The sequence below is a fragment of the Typopeltis vanoorti genome, chromosome 13 (assembly GCF_054136105.1).
Source record: "Typopeltis vanoorti isolate ZY-2024b chromosome 13, IOZ_Tvanoo_1.0, whole genome shotgun sequence".
Lineage (NCBI taxonomy): Eukaryota > Metazoa > Arthropoda > Arachnida > Uropygi > Thelyphonidae > Typopeltis > Typopeltis vanoorti.
In genome coordinates this window covers 31,293,515-31,309,527 of record NC_143561.1, presented here as the reverse complement: position 1 = coordinate 31,309,527, position 16,013 = coordinate 31,293,515, and the positions used below count along the sequence as shown (strand labels likewise).

At 36.5% G+C, this 16,013-nt stretch overlaps 1 protein-coding gene across 1 annotated transcript in view; it reads right to left on the bottom strand.

Annotated features, from left to right (window-relative positions):
• Positions 1–15,450, bottom strand: part of Ptpmeg (protein tyrosine phosphatase Meg) — a 558,329-nt gene extending 542,879 nt beyond the window's left edge. The window contains exon 1 of the mRNA XM_090403197.1: positions 15,326–15,450. The gene's annotated coding sequence lies outside the window, so the exon portion shown is untranslated. The remainder of the gene's footprint in view (positions 1–15,325) is intronic.
• Between the last annotated feature and the right edge of the window lie 563 nt (positions 15,451–16,013).

Here is a 16,013-nt window from a genome sequence, read left to right as displayed (position 1 = left end):
TACGGCACGTGTCTCGCAACTGGCACATGTGAGGGATGAGATTGGGTTTGCTGTCAAATATAAGCCTCAATAATTTGGTTTCTGGTGCAACTGGGTTAAAGTTTGTCCTGGACTGATTCTGGGTCAGGATGAAGACGTCTGCAGCAAAAATTCATGCAAACTGTTTTCTGCTGTGAAAAATCTGAACCCAATTGCAAGTGCCAATTTTGAAAGTTGATCAATGACTTGCTGCAGCTGTCTTTTCTACAGCACTCATATTATATGAATGATAAAAGATAGTAATTCATCCATATAATGGGCATTAGATAGTTTGATTATTCGTAAAAAATAAGTGTGACACTTAAAAATTAACTTTCTGGAGCTCACTCTTCTTGGGTATAAGATCGGGAGGAAGCGCTTCCCAGTAGGACTTGGAAGATTCGATTACATTAAAAAAAAAAGTTCTTGCTAAAAAGTGGGAGATTACGATACAACGTTGCTTGGAGATTTGGGATACTGAAAGACCTATGCAATTTTTTGCTTCTTCCGTATCAAAGAAACCCAGTACTAAGTGCTCGCGTTTCAGGAAGGCATCTCTGATGAACGATTTCGACCATTCGATCAGATACTAATGATAATTACAGAAGCCAGATCGTGTTCTACAATAAACAAATGTTTCTCTAGAAACCATAAAAGACAAGAGTTTACCATCCCCCCCCCCAGAATCTTCACAAACAGATGATCAGAGTAAACGATCGATAAATTATTGGTTATTTTGAATCCTTCCATTGCTAAGGAAGGGCAGTAATAATAGCCTTTTGCCTGGTATCCGGAAATATGCTCTCACAGAAAATTCTGCTATAAAGGTGCAATAGTTGATCCAGAGCCGACTCTACCGACGGTGCAAACGTGCATTTGCACGGGGCGACAAAGTTGGCATAAACTATGCGAAAAATACGGGAGAAGGTGCGATAAAATATACTACTGCACGGAGCGATTATATGAAAAATAAGGGAGAAGGGGCGACAAAATATGCTACTACACGGGCTGACAAAATTCCTAGGAGCGGCCCTGAGTTGATCAACAGATAATGGTAACAGATGTTTAACCATTTCATGGTGTATGTTATCTGTTCGAAGAGCATTTAAGCAAAGTAACTTTCATTGCTTCTTTTGTCAACAGCATGTTGTATTATCTTTGGTACTGTTCGAAGAAAACAGAATTTGTTTTTCAGCTTTGCATTTTTCGAACAGGAACTTGGGGAATAAGTTGCAGCTAATATTTTTGAAAAAATGTTTCCCAGTGTGTTGGAAATTGCTGTTGGGTCAGCAGATATGAATCCAGTATGTTCTAAAATGGAGACCTAGTGAGTGGCGTTTAGGCTTCTCATTTTCTGGATTTCTGTTCTAGATTCCATTGTTAGTGGCTTTTCTTATGGAAGATGTGTATTGGATCCAGGATTCTTTCTTGCTCTGACGAAGGACGCATCTTTCTCAGAATCGAGTGTGTTTGTGTGAAAGCAATAAGGTTTATGGTACAGTTTCTTTGGCTGTTGTGCAACCGTCATTTCACCATGGCTATTCAATTTTTTCAGACTCAAATTTCATGGCTCAAAAAAGATGCTTCAAGTTTGGCAGCTATAGGTCCAAATGACAAATATATCATCAAGGTATTTCTCAAAATATTCTAAAGCCACATAAAATGTAATCAACACGCTAGTGAAATTTAAAATTAAACTTCTTTTCTGGATATGCATTTATGTATCTCCAACCTACAAAAGATTTTTTTTGTAACCCTATAGCACATTAGTACCTGGGTAAACTAAGGATTTTTTTTCTATTTGTAGTAATTTTCATATATTTTTATTCATTTTTTACCTGGTCTGGAAAAGCAGCTCTATCCTAAATGATTTTTTTTCAAGCCACTTCGGCTGTCGAATAAGCAGGGCAGTGATCATCGAGGGGTTAGATGCTAACTCCTCGACCAATCAGGCTAGCAATACTTGCTACACACTTTCCTTCAGGCAATCTATCCTTCATGGTATACCACTGTAAATTAACACACATGAACCAATACATACACACAGACTCACACCATAATCCAAAGTAAAAATAGATGCCTTTACCACTCTCAAGAATAGAGAACCATGTAATAAATCAGTGGAAGTGGAGTTTGCAATGCACGTGCTTTTGACCGCAGGAATAAAGCCTTGGGTTCAAATCTAGTCGCCGACTAGAGGAACATTTTCTAAGACTTTTTTTGACCAGTTCCCGAGTTAGTCTATCTCTGGCATGGGAAAGCGGATTTTTCGTCCCATAAACTCAAGAAAATCGACCGTTGAACCCACATCATTCTCAGACATTAAAAATCTTGTGGTAGGGTCAGGGACCACGAGATGGCGGCACTTGTTAGCCATCACTTCACTGTGTGGCAATTAACTTAGTGATAGCCTTAGGCCAGCTATCTCTGATTGGCTACCAGTGGATACTGAACTGCCTACTCAGTCTCCAAAAGTTAGATAGGGCTAAAATGGCCTCGCCTACTCATTACACGGGAATAAAAGGCGTTAGCTGTTGTTTTTTTAATTGCCTCCAAAAAAATTAATTCTGAACAATAATCAAAACTTATAAAGAATGATTATAACAGTATCCAATCAATATTCACAGAGGCCATTGGAGCAATTCATTTTTGCACTAACATTTTTTTTCTTAAATAGTCAATGTTCCATCCCCATTTTGAAGTTTTCCAGCAGTAATTTTAGTAATGTTTTTCCCAACAGCCAAAGGTAAGCTCTGGACAGGTTTGTACACTCGATGGAGGTAGGGTGCTTTGCTTTTGAATTTATTATTTACAGCTTATGAATAGAGATAACTACAAGTTATTGTATTACAGGCCACTTTCAAGGTACAAGAAGTTTGTTCCATCTCTAGAGTAAGCAGCCAACTGAGTATTTTTCTGGGATTATAAGTTCTGGTGTACTTGCTAATGTCATCCTTTAGCTTAACAGCTGTTTCCAGAAAGTAGAGGATGGTGGCATTACATTTTATTTTCTGCTTTTACTGAGTTGTGAACTGTTGTTGCAATAAAGTTATAGAGCTAGCTGAAACCTCATTAGTTATTAGCAAGGTCTGTAACCTTATTATAACCTTTCACCATCTGGGCAATGGTCATGAGTCACTTGAGCTTTCTTTTCTACAACAATTTTGCTAGAAAGTCACCTAGAGAGTTATAAGGTGCTGTTTGATCATGTGCTTTGAGGTTAAGAAGTCAATGTACCAATTGTGGTACATTGACTAATTACCAATTAGTCAATGTACCACATCCACAGAAATCATACACAAAACCCTTCTTTTTTGTTTCCCTAATGTCCAGTCTTTTTTGCAGCACTTCTTAGGATTATCTGTATAACTAGTGATTGAGGGTCTGTCTGTGGTAGCAAGGTATGAAGAGCTTTAAAATTGCCAGATATTAGAGCTCTTCATACTCTAACATCTAGCAATGTTAGACTTTGTAGCTACCATCTTTGTTTTGTGCAGCAGACATAGCTGAATCCCAGTGCATTGTGTGCATGACCGATATTTATTTATATATATATATATACTGTCCGACCACAGATATGAGACCCTTGGTAGGTAATGTGCCAAGAAGAGGCGACTAATGTTGAAGGGTTTTAAAAAGGAATAAGGCAATGTATGAATTTGTTACCAAAACATGAAATCACATACTTTATATGAAAAATTTTCCAAATGTCATAGAAGCAAAATAGTTACCACTTTAAAAACTAGAATTTTCATAAAAGAAAAGCTAATTTTCCAACATATAATGATAAACACTCATCCAACAAAACACAACGATGACCCTATTATCAGAATGGATTTGCCTTCTGACATGTGCAGAAATGTCGAGGGATCTCGCATCTGTGGCTGCACAGTATATATATATATATATGATTATGAACAGCCTATTTTTCTACTCTCTGCAGGGTGAAGGCCACTCCCATTGAGGGAGGTTTTGGGTCTACTACTCCCATGGTATCCAGTCCATATTGGGAGAGAATCTATACTTGGGAGAATTAATGTATGAAGGTAGAAGACAAGCAGAACCGTTCATGCCTGCGTGGGATTCGAACCCACGACCTCTTGGCTGGAGAGCGACTACACTAACCACTTGGCCATCCAGGCTGGCCAATATATATGTTGAAATTTTTAACTAAAATAAAGAGCCAAAAAGGCTTCGTTTTGCGATGCAAAATTATATAAATTAAGTGGATATTAAATCCAACATCATTTCAAAGCCGAATACAGAAACTATAAAAGTTTTGTGCGAAAATTGACCAGAGAGCTTGCAGGAATACACTGCCGCCATACTACGAGTTGCCCTAGCCGAACCTTATAGAAAGTGACGAACACTCAAAGCACCCATATACTAACCTCCTATTGGTTTATTTTGATAAGGTTTCACTAGCCTGACAGCTGTTTCAAACTCACTGGTTTTCATCAGACTAGGCAGAAACCTAAGAGAGCAAAAACTCTCAGTACTAAGGAATTGACAATTGACATTTATATCTTTAGGAGTGAAGCAAGATGCTTTTCATATTCCCCGCTATCTGTTGTGGTTACAGTAAAGGTAAAATTTATGAGCAGATTGCTCGCCCTGAATGGGCATGGAGATTATGCATCACTAAAGGAGGCTAATATAGCTTTTGGTCTTCTATATTTGAATATGTCCGTTGCCTCGAATGCTGCAGCTTGCTCAACCAAATCGGTGGGATGTGTGGACGTCTTCAGGAAAAACTTGGATGCTAAGGATTGTAGATAAGAGAAAATATAGGGAATATTTGTGTCTCTGTGGAGTTGATTGTTTCTAACATACCACGGGGCGTTCAGAATCATTCTCAAGCACTTGTTCTGCACTCGCTGTATTTAGATAATGTTAGCATTAGAGGTGTGGCTCCAGGCCGGAAAGGCATAGGTGATTATAGGACGAATTGTCATCTGGTATAGTTGCAATTTGATTCTGTTGCTAAGCTTGCAAATTCTGTTAATTAGCAGATAGATCTAAGCTATAGCTTTAGATGCCTTTGTGCACACAGACTTAGTGTGCTGATTGAAAGATAGCTTTTTGTCGAGAATTACACCCAGGTAATTTGTTTCTGACTGCCAGGGAATTTTAGTATTGAATAGTAACACATCTCCTGCAGGAGACATTGGCCTTTTTGAGAAAAGAACAGCTGAGCTTTTCTGGGGGTTGACTTCCAATCTCCACTTAGAGAACCAACTCTCCAGCTTTAGGATTTCTTGAAGCTTTTCTGGTAATGAAATGGGGTCTGAGAGATCTGGTTAGTATTGCTGTATTGTCCACATACAGGGCCAAAATGGAAGTCATCGGATTGTGCGTGATGTCTGACATGTATATAGAGAACAGCAATGGAGCCAGTAGAGATCCCTGCGGCACTCCAGCAAAGATGTGGCGCTGGGAGGATGCAGAACCGTTGATGTTTACTTGCATTGATCTATTCTGAAGATATGAATGGATTAAATGAACCATTTTTAGTGAGGTACCGGCTGAGATAAGTTTGTGCAGGAGTCCAAAATGCCAGATTTTGTCAAATGCTTTGGATAAGTCTAGGAAAACAGCACCTGTGCACTGGTGCCAGTTGTAGCTGGTGGCGATGTATTCGACAATTCTGTGGATTTGCTGGGTAGTACTATGGTGTTGCCTAAAACCAAACTGTTCTTTAGGGAGGATGTTTAGGTCATTTACTGAGGTTTGGAGTCATGAGAGGATGACCTTCTCTGCAACCTTACCCAGATTTGAGATGAGACCGATTGGATGATAATTTTGCGGTAGATGTGGGTCTTTGCCTGGCTTATGTATAGGAATTACTTTAGCCAGTTTCCAGGTGGAAGGAAAATAGTGAAATCTTAAAATTGCATTTATTATACTGGTCAAGTACACTACTGCCCTCCGGGGCAGAAGTTTAATCACCCGATTAGTAATGCCGTCTGGTCCAGGAGCTTTTTTGTTCTTTAATTTTTTAATAATGTCATATATCTCAGCAGGTGATGTTGATGCAATATGGTCAGTGCTGGTGATAGGAAGTTTGAGTGAGTGTCTGACCTTGCTGTGAATCTTATATATGTGGTGAAAGTCAAGGTTTCCATACAAAGGCCTGCATTGCTCCTCTAAGTTGTATGCTATAACTTCTGCTTTGTCTACATCTGTGTGAGCAAGGCCCTGGTCAGAGTATATTGGGGGAAGGGATCTGTCTTTGTTTTTGATATTTTTCAGTAGTCCCCAGATGGAGTGATCAGTAGGTGAAATGGAGGATAACTTTTCATCCCATACTTGGTCTCTATGAGCTTTTGAGTGCATCTCTTACTGCCCCATTTAATATGTTTAGATTTATTTTATCTTGTGGTGGTACTAAGGAACTTGAAGGATCGGAGAGGTGTATTTTCTGTAAGCGAACTCTTGGTCGGTGCGTAAAGTATTTACTAAAAAAAAAGAGTTCAAAAAGGCTTCATTTCGGTGATGCAAAATTATATAAATTAAGTGGATATTAAATCCAACATCATTTCAAATCCGAATACAGAAACTTTGCATTGATTAGTCTATAATTTGCTACAGTCTTGACTTTATACATCTTTATACAAAGAAATTATTCTACCTCCTCCCACTTTTTTTGGACTTTACCAGAGCTGAAATTTAAATTAAACAGACTAGTTAGAGACACTGCCAGTTCATTCAAACATTCTCATTAAATTCCAGCTGATATCCCATTTAATCCCATGACTGTATCTGCACTGAAAATCTATTATAAGTACTTCCAATTCATTAAGCTCAATTTTTGCATCAGTTCCTGTCACATCTATGACAGCAATATCCACACTTGAACAGGATTTTGCAAAGTGGATAATCAATATTTCATTTGCTTCTATCTCCTTGCTACCATCAGAACTCATTAAAGTTATCTTTCTATAGTCACTCTCCCTTTTGACTGCCACATAACAAAAGAACTCTGTAAGATTTCCTTTGGCTTTCTTCTGCTCAGATAATTTCTTCGCACAACGTGATTGTGCCTCTTACCATGTTACCGTGCTGTTAACCTTTCTTGTCTGAACTTTATACTGCTCAGGAACTTGCTGATCATCTTTCTCCATATACATACCCTCCACAACATCCTGTTGCCGCTCTTGCTTGATGACATTAATGATACTACTCATCCATCTAACTCCTACCTAGTACATTTTTTTCTTTTTCCTTACCTTGGCTATACAGACTGAAGTTGCTTTCTTCAGATAACTGTTGACTATTTCCAATGTTTTCAATGCACTACTAACAATCGTTCCCTTGCAGATTCTTATATAATTTAGCACAGTAAGTGCTTCAAGGTGCCTACTCAGCTTGTCATAATCACCTGCCTTGTATTCCACATATACCTCATCCTCTAAATGAAAATTTCATGTTTCACAACCTGCCAAGTCAAGATTTCATGATCACCAATCAGAGGCAATGTGGCCACCTTAAGAAGTTGTGAACAGATTTTCTGAACCTATTATCAGATCCAACACTCTCATACCTCATGCTGCACTCACCATTAATTATCTCTTAATAAGTGTACAAATTTTGTTTCTTTTCCTCCTATCTTCCTATTTGTTGCCATAGTTGAAGTTCCCCATAATAATTACTTGACCTGCACTTGCTGTGCTAAATTGCATGTATTCACATCATCCACTGCACTTTCTGGCCTATAAGCAACAACCAACCATATGATCGGTTCCTATTGGCTCTATCTAACACCAGATTTCCTGAAATGAAATGCCATCCACGCACACGCACACACACACACACCTGTCTCCTACTCTTTCTGGATGCAATTCAATCAAAATTCAAAGAAACCTGCAAGATGCTAATCCATCACTCCCTATCTTGAGAAGAATGATGACTCAAGGATACAGACAGACAAATCTGCAGTAGGATCGGTTGACAATATCTGTGTATATGCACAGATATTATCAGACTACTAAATAATAAGCAAGACTCAGAAAGGGTTGAGGAGGATAACAAAAGAAAATACCAGGTCTGTGAATGGTGGGCTATGAAGAGGAGCACAGGGCATGTAATTTAGCAGAGCATGGTAAATTAGGCGACAAAGCAGGAAGATGAATACGATACTCACACAAAGAATCTGATTTCAAGACTTAGAAGTTTAATGACATTTTAAAGAATAACATTAGTGACAGAATGACTTACATACCTCCAGGTTGGCACTCACACACAGTTCACTACAGAATGTAGATGATGATGTTAACAAGTATGAAATGCATAGCCAATTACAGATGGCTATAATAAATGTTTCCATTTCATTTTAAAAGAAATGAAGCAGATAAAATATTAAAAACTTAGCACTGTTTAATGTCATAGTCAATGTGAACTGTATGGAAAATTAAGTGAAACTAATGTCAATATTGAAAGCTTAGATGTAAGGAAACAGTAAAATGATGAAAGACGAATATTAAAAATTAATTCAACACTTAGAATATTATTTTATACAAGAATCGAAGCCAGTGAAGTGACCTTTGCACAGAATGAACAGAAAGATAATTTTTTAATCTCTAAATGTTGCAGTATGGGAAACCACCTTGCTCGTAGTCACTTCCCTAGTATGGTAGCATAACTGCCCCTACCATCCGTACCGATGAAAAGAAACCAATCATCATAAAATGTTGCAGTGACATTACAAGTGCACCGGCTGGTAGAAATCATTACTAAAGGTTTCAACTGGAAACTCAATACAGCTGCCATCTTCATCGACGCAGAGAAGGCATTTGACAAAGTATGGCATCAAGGCCTTCTCTACAAACTGATAAAATTTAACTTTCCAGTCAAGTTAATAAAAACAATACATTCTTACCTGAAAGACAGATATATGCAGGTCAGGGTTGGTGAAACGGTTTCGACCAGATGCAGGATCTCGGCAGGTATACCTCAGGGATCTCTTCTGGCACCTCTCCTGTTTTCAATCTATGTAGCAGACATTCCTCTGAACCCAAGAACAACAGTCACTGCATTATATGCAGATGATACTGCACTGATGGCAAGATCACTGATCCCAAAACTGGCAACTAAAAGACTACAAACTAGCATACACACTTTAGAAAAGTGGATGGCAGACTGGAGGATACAAGTTAACCCCCAGAAAAGCTCAGCTATATTGTTTACTAGAAAGAAAATCCATACCATGGAGGATATTTATTTATTGGGAGTAAAGATTCCACGGCAGGCTGAAGTTAAATATCTTGGAGTGATTCTTGATAGTAAACTCCTATTTCAGCAAACATATTAGTTACATTACCTCAAAGACATCCGACGTCTTAGCACAGCACTGCCCTATGATCAACAGACAAAGTAAACTGGACACGCAAACAAAATTAACAATTTACAAGATGGTAATTTGACTGGTTATCACTTACGCATCCCCAGCATGGAGCCACACCGCTAATTCAAAATTCTAAAACTTCAGAGATTACAGAATAAGTGCCTGAGGATGATTCTGGATGCCCCTTAGTTTATAAGAAACACCCAGATCCATAGAGAAGTTAATATCCCTTATATCTCTTCCTTTCTCATAAATCTAGCTGAGAAGTTCTTTACCAAGACAAGTAACCATCCAAACCCGTTAATCAAGGAAGCCTCGGAATAAAATGAAGCAGAAATCAACAAATATAAAAGACCAAAGTCTATCTTAAGTTCAGCTGAACACAACTAACTTCACTGCCTTCAAAGGGCGAGCATATAGCTCACTAACACTCCATTCAAAGTTCTTTCATTACAAGACAAAGGGGAATATGAAAAGCAATTTTGCTTCACCCATCTAGCCAGAAATGTTAATGTTAGTGTATTGATGATAGCTTGCCACCAAAACCAGAGAAATACATGTCAGTGAAATACATAACAAAAGATAGTTTGATGTCTTTATTTTATTATGATTTTTCCCTAATCTTATATAAGCTTACTAATTTGATAAGGCATTATGGTTTAACTCATTTTCATATATGGATTCCAGTTAACTGTGCCAAATCGGAAAGAGCATAATTTGGCCCAATTAAGCAGCTGCCCCGAATTAAATGAAGCTGCATGTAAAGAGTTTAAAAGATGTACGTATATACATATTAAAATATGAGTTAAGACAAGCAGTTTGTTTATTGCGTAGCAAAATTACTGACTTATAGATAAAATTAAACAATTGGTTTTAATTAAAGTAAAACATTTGCCATAAAAATATTTTCATTTATGTATGTATTAAACAGGCATGCAGTTCTTAGCAGTTAATAACATTGTAAGAATTGATCAAGCATAGCCTGTCGTTTTTTTTTTTTATTATTTGTCTTTGTTTTGATTGACAGGTATCTATTGCAAATGTAGCAATATATAGCCTTCATGCATGAGACAGCATTGTAATCCAGTAATAAATTTTCTACGGTCCTGGGTAGCCATTTGTTCATGTTGTGAGTATACTTTCTTGTTCTTCTAATGCTCTCTGATGTTTAGCTGCAATTTCCTCCATAATTTTCTCCTGAAAATCTTCATTTTCATTATAGTACGGAAGACTGCAGGCAATGAATGCAAATCTTCATAGTTTTTGATGTGGTTCACATGTAATGAAACATCATTTTCACTGATGACCATATTTCGCATATCCATGATTGAATGCATAAAATCCCAGAAAAAAAACAATTTTGAATGGTCTTGATGCTTATATTGTGACAATTATTGGCCATAATTTTCTTGCAAAAGATTAACTTTTGAGTTGACCTCCTTAGCAATTGTCAAGAACCATTCAAAGTTTTCTTGATTTCCTTTGTAATTCTATGTCCCAACTCATAAGTCAATTCTTAAATAATTCAGATGTCATCCATACATTTTTTGTTCACATAGTACTGAAGTGATTAACCCTCCATTCCAATCCCTTTAAAGCACTGAGGCTGGTCTTTATTCCAATAACTAACAACTTTTGTTCATTCACAAGTTCTTGACATTTTGAACACCATAACATTGTTACACGATTCATTCTTTCATTAATCCAAACAACATAACATGTTTATAACACAAGGAACCATCTAATGTAGCACAATAAAATATATAGCCCTGTTTCGTCAGCCTCCCATACATCTGAAATATGAGTTAACTCATATTTCAGATGTCATCACCACTAAATTTTTGAAGCAAGATTACTTAATATTTCTAATACTCCATGTGGCAGAGGTTACTGTCTGGCCCAACTAAATAGTATGGTGTCAAAATAAATGAAGCACATCCTGGTTATATTCTCATTTTGTTTTTGTTCTTTCAAACTTGTCCTAACTGCTGACCAAGCTGTAAATTAGACCATCATATTTAAGTCTGCTCTATATAAACACAAAACTGTAAACTGCAATCTATGAGCTGATCTTTGATTCAGATGTAATGTATGATGCATGAAGTGATGGTATATATACTGATAGTAACTCAGTAAGTCCGATCATTTTCTAGTAGTATATAAAAATAAATTTTATGTTAAATCATAAATGTAAACTTTAAAAACAGAACAAATTTTATTAACACTTTTTATATTGCATAAAGTACAAGAAATAGCTAAAAATAGAAAATCATAATACTAATGAACTGTTCAATGAACACTTCATTGGAATATTTCATCCTGGAGAAGTAGGTTTTAACGCTAGAGGAATAGGACAGGTTCAAGGTTTAGAGGTGCAAGAGGAGAGTGTGTTCTAAATACTGAATACTCTGGATGTCATTAAAGCTGTGGGACTGGGTGTATTTCACCACAGTTTTGAGAGATAGTACCATTGCAGGTAAGATAGTGCCACTGCATAAGGGTGGTAGCACACTAAAAGTGCCTCATTATAGGCCAGTTTGTGTGTCATCAGTAGTGTTAAGGTCTTGGAGAAATTAGTGAGGGACCATATACAGCGTTGGGCAGAGGAGGGTAATGTTATCCATGAGGATCAACATGGATTTGTTAAGGGATGCTCTTGCTTTAGTAATATGACTGCCTTTTTAATAAAGTGACAAGAGCAGTAGATGAGGGAAAGGCATATACTGCCTTTTTTTGGATTTTGCAAAGGCATTTGACAGGGTGCCACATGATAAGCTGATATTTAAGTTGCAGCACATGGGCTTAGATGTTGGGTTAGTCAACTGGATTCAGGATTGACTGATAGTTATCAGAGTTGTGTATGGGGCAATATCAAGGAGGCAGAAGGTTACAAGTGGGGGTTCCACAGGGCTCAGTACTGGGACCTGTATTGTTTAACCTTCATATCAATGGATTGCAAGGGGATATTCAGTTGTTTGCAGATGATGTGAAGCTGGGAAGGGTTATTAGTAATAGTGCAGATGTAGCAGCCCTGCAAGAGCATTTGAATAAACTAGACAGATGGGCAAATGAATGGTGGTGTCGGTTTAATGCAGCAAAACGTAAAGTCTTGAAGTTTGGGATACATCGATGGGAGGCTGCATACTCGATTGGAGGAGCTGTACTGGAGGAAGTAGGGAGACAAGAGATCTGGGAGTGATGATTGATAGAAAACTGAAATTCAGAAAACATATTGCAAAGGTGGTGAAGGTAACCCAGAGGATTGCTGCAATACTGAAAAGGATGCTGACCTGCAGAGATAAAAGAGTTATCAATCTTGTATAAGACCCTGATTAGACCACAATTAGACTATTGTTCCCAAGTTTGCTCCCCAGGATTTGAAGGGGATAAATTAACTGTGGAAAGGGTACAGAGGCTTACTCATATATACTTAGTTACTAAGGCTGAAATATATGGCCTGTGAGTAAATATTAGTATTATTCTCTTCTTTCCTTGTATTATCATGTAAGCTGAAAAAACCTTATAGCACAAGTATCTCTTAAAGAACAAAATTTGTTTTGTTTTTATATCTACCTTTTCATGTAGCTTAGTTGTTTGGTTTCACTTACCAAATTGTTTTCAAAATCTCACTTTTTAATTGTTTTTAAATCACCTATGCATCACTATTTTCATAAATCCAGGAGTCTGATTTATTATTCTTTCAAAATTAAGATTGATAAATAACTCATTAATGTTAAGCCTACTGGCTGGAAAAGTAAGGAGCAGCTCTATTCACATAATGTTCAACATTTATTTTTTATTTTCAAATTCTAGTGCTCATACATAGAATATACAAGTGGAAATTGATATAAACAAACATTATAAGATACAGAATAAAATCTGATACTAGTTTCAGATTAAATCATTTCATCTGAAAAGCATAGAAATTAAAGAATGGTTACATTCCTGGTAATAATAAATTCATGAATCAGGTACACATATAAGCAGCCACAGAAGTAAAGTATAAGACAACCAAAAATCCCAGTTTATTCAACATACTCCACTTCTTGAGGTATTTAACGGGCATATATTCCAGGCTGCATAAAGGTTATTTATACTCTTTTTAGATGCAGATGCAATCAAACACTTTGTGGAACCTATGCCAAACTGCACATGGGCTGTAATTTTTAGTTAATCATAATCAATAATTATATAATTTTTATAAAATATAAGAACATTTTATTACAGCTCAAGAACAGATAGATGCAGATCTGTACTGGTCCAGTGATGTATATATCTGAATATAAAGCTTACCACATTACACAATATCCTGATATCTGATGTTACAATTGTATGTCATCAACGTGTCACCATGAAGTTGCACATACATTTCAGATTGTGTTTCATTGTCTTTCAGTGTTATATCAGTTATGATCATTAGTGTATGTTAAGTTTCTTTAAATAACCCTGAATGCAAAAAAATCATAAAAAATAATAATTATGCATTATGTAAGTAGACATCACATTTTTATGGTAAACAAAACCAGTGTTATGTAATTTGCAATATTAGTATTTCAATATCGAAATATTAGAGAGGCACTTCAAAACAAAATTACTGTAAAATCCAAATCCAGCAGTTTATCCAAATCAAGAATTAGAATCCGATTCTGATCTGATTTTCCCTTTCAGTCATTTCTGATTGTAGGTGACCTTTTGTAGGCATCGCCCACAAGTATTCCCGGTGAAATTTTTATAGGATAGTTCATCATTGCTTTCCCCAACCCCCAATTTTATCCAGGCTCATGACCACCACATGGCTGGGATGTATTCGTGACTGTAATAATCCATGTGTGTTCATGGGGCCAGTTTGCCTGTTCTGGGGACAAAAAACCCCTATCTCTGTACGAGATCGGCTAACTCACCTTCAGTTGAAAGAGACTAGATAAAGGTTCCTCATGTCACTGACAGGAATTGAACCCAGGTCATTCTGACCAAAGGGATTTATCTATACTTAAGGGTCATTCCGACTAAAGGGATTTATCCTGGACCACTACTATTTAATTTGTTCATTAATGATATCGGAAAGGATCTGAGAGGAACTATTCATTTGTTTGCTGATGATGCAAAGTTGGGTAGAGCAATAGTGAATGCACATGATGTCAAAATTTTGCAAGATGATTTGGATAGATTGGGGGACTGGGCTAAGGAGAATGGATGTCAATTTAATGTGGCAAAGTGTAAGGTTATGCATTTTGGGGTGAAAAGATTAGCAGCAGTATACCACATTGGTGGAACTATACTCCAGGAGATTGACGAAGCCAGGGAGTTGAAGTTTAGGGAGCACATTGCAAAAGTGGCTAAATCAGCTCATCAAATCACTTGGTTACTGAAAAATACTTTGACGAGCAAAGACAAGCAAGTTATTGTTCCTCTGTATTGAACCTTGATAAGACCCCATCTTGACTACTGTGCCCAGATCTGGGCACAGTAGTCAAGATGGGTTAAATACTGGACTGTTTTAAGAAATTAAAACTTGATACCCTAGACTGCAAAGAATGAAATTATGATTTCAATGTACTTCTTAAAGATCATCTATACAATTTTATAATTATAATGGCTTTCACAATATACTTGCTAATATATATTTCAACAGTAGTGATGATAAAGAGAAATTATACAGTTATTCATGATGTCAAGCATTTCTCAATCTATAACCTATTTTCCACAAATTGATTTTTTTCTCCACAATTGATTTATCGTCAGTTTTTTTTTTTAAATAGACTAAAATATAGAAAAGAAACATAACTAAAGATTATGCAAGTAGTAACTATACCTGCATGGCAAATAACATCCAATTAATACAGTTCTTCCAATAATAATAAATACATTAACTGAATACCAGATTTTAGACCAAATAATAATATGTTTATTATGCAGCTTACAGATGACTATATAAAACTTAGTTTTTTTTAATAATATACTTACCCCAACCCAACAAAAGCGAGGTCTGATGGAAGACATTCATTCAAAAATGTTTGAGTGGGCCAATAATGCCAGGGTCAAAGAGCATCTAGGAAATGATATGTAAGCTGACGCTCACACATGCCGACACTGTTCTTACCTATAAAAAATAAATAAATGAATAAATAATAATAATGGGAAAACAGAAATAATGATGCAAATACAGAACACAATCTTAATTTCTCATTTGCAAGTATTATACCATGGGAATGATCCAATAGGTAACAAAATGCAAAATAAGATAGAAATGATAATTTTCATACTAAAATTTAAAATTAGCAACCGAGATATTGTATAGACTGGTCTCACATTCAAATAAACTGCAACTCAGTTTGTACAATTAGCCATCAAGATGGCCTGTTTATACTCCCAACATGATGCACCCTGAAAAAAACTTTTCAAGATAAAATAATTCCCATTTCTTCGATAGTCTATTACATGCCCTATCTCAATTTTATCAGTTTTCATTGGTTGCTATACAGCAGAACTTCATCATGGGGATTACAGTTCTTTGGCAAAATACAGTAATTGTTTAAATTTACAATAAACACTAAAAACGTTTTTTTTTTTCTTCTTTTCATATAGTAATACTGTGGGTGGTCTAAGGGCAAGATAATCTGGGAATCCAACTGAGAAACCAAATATGAAACTT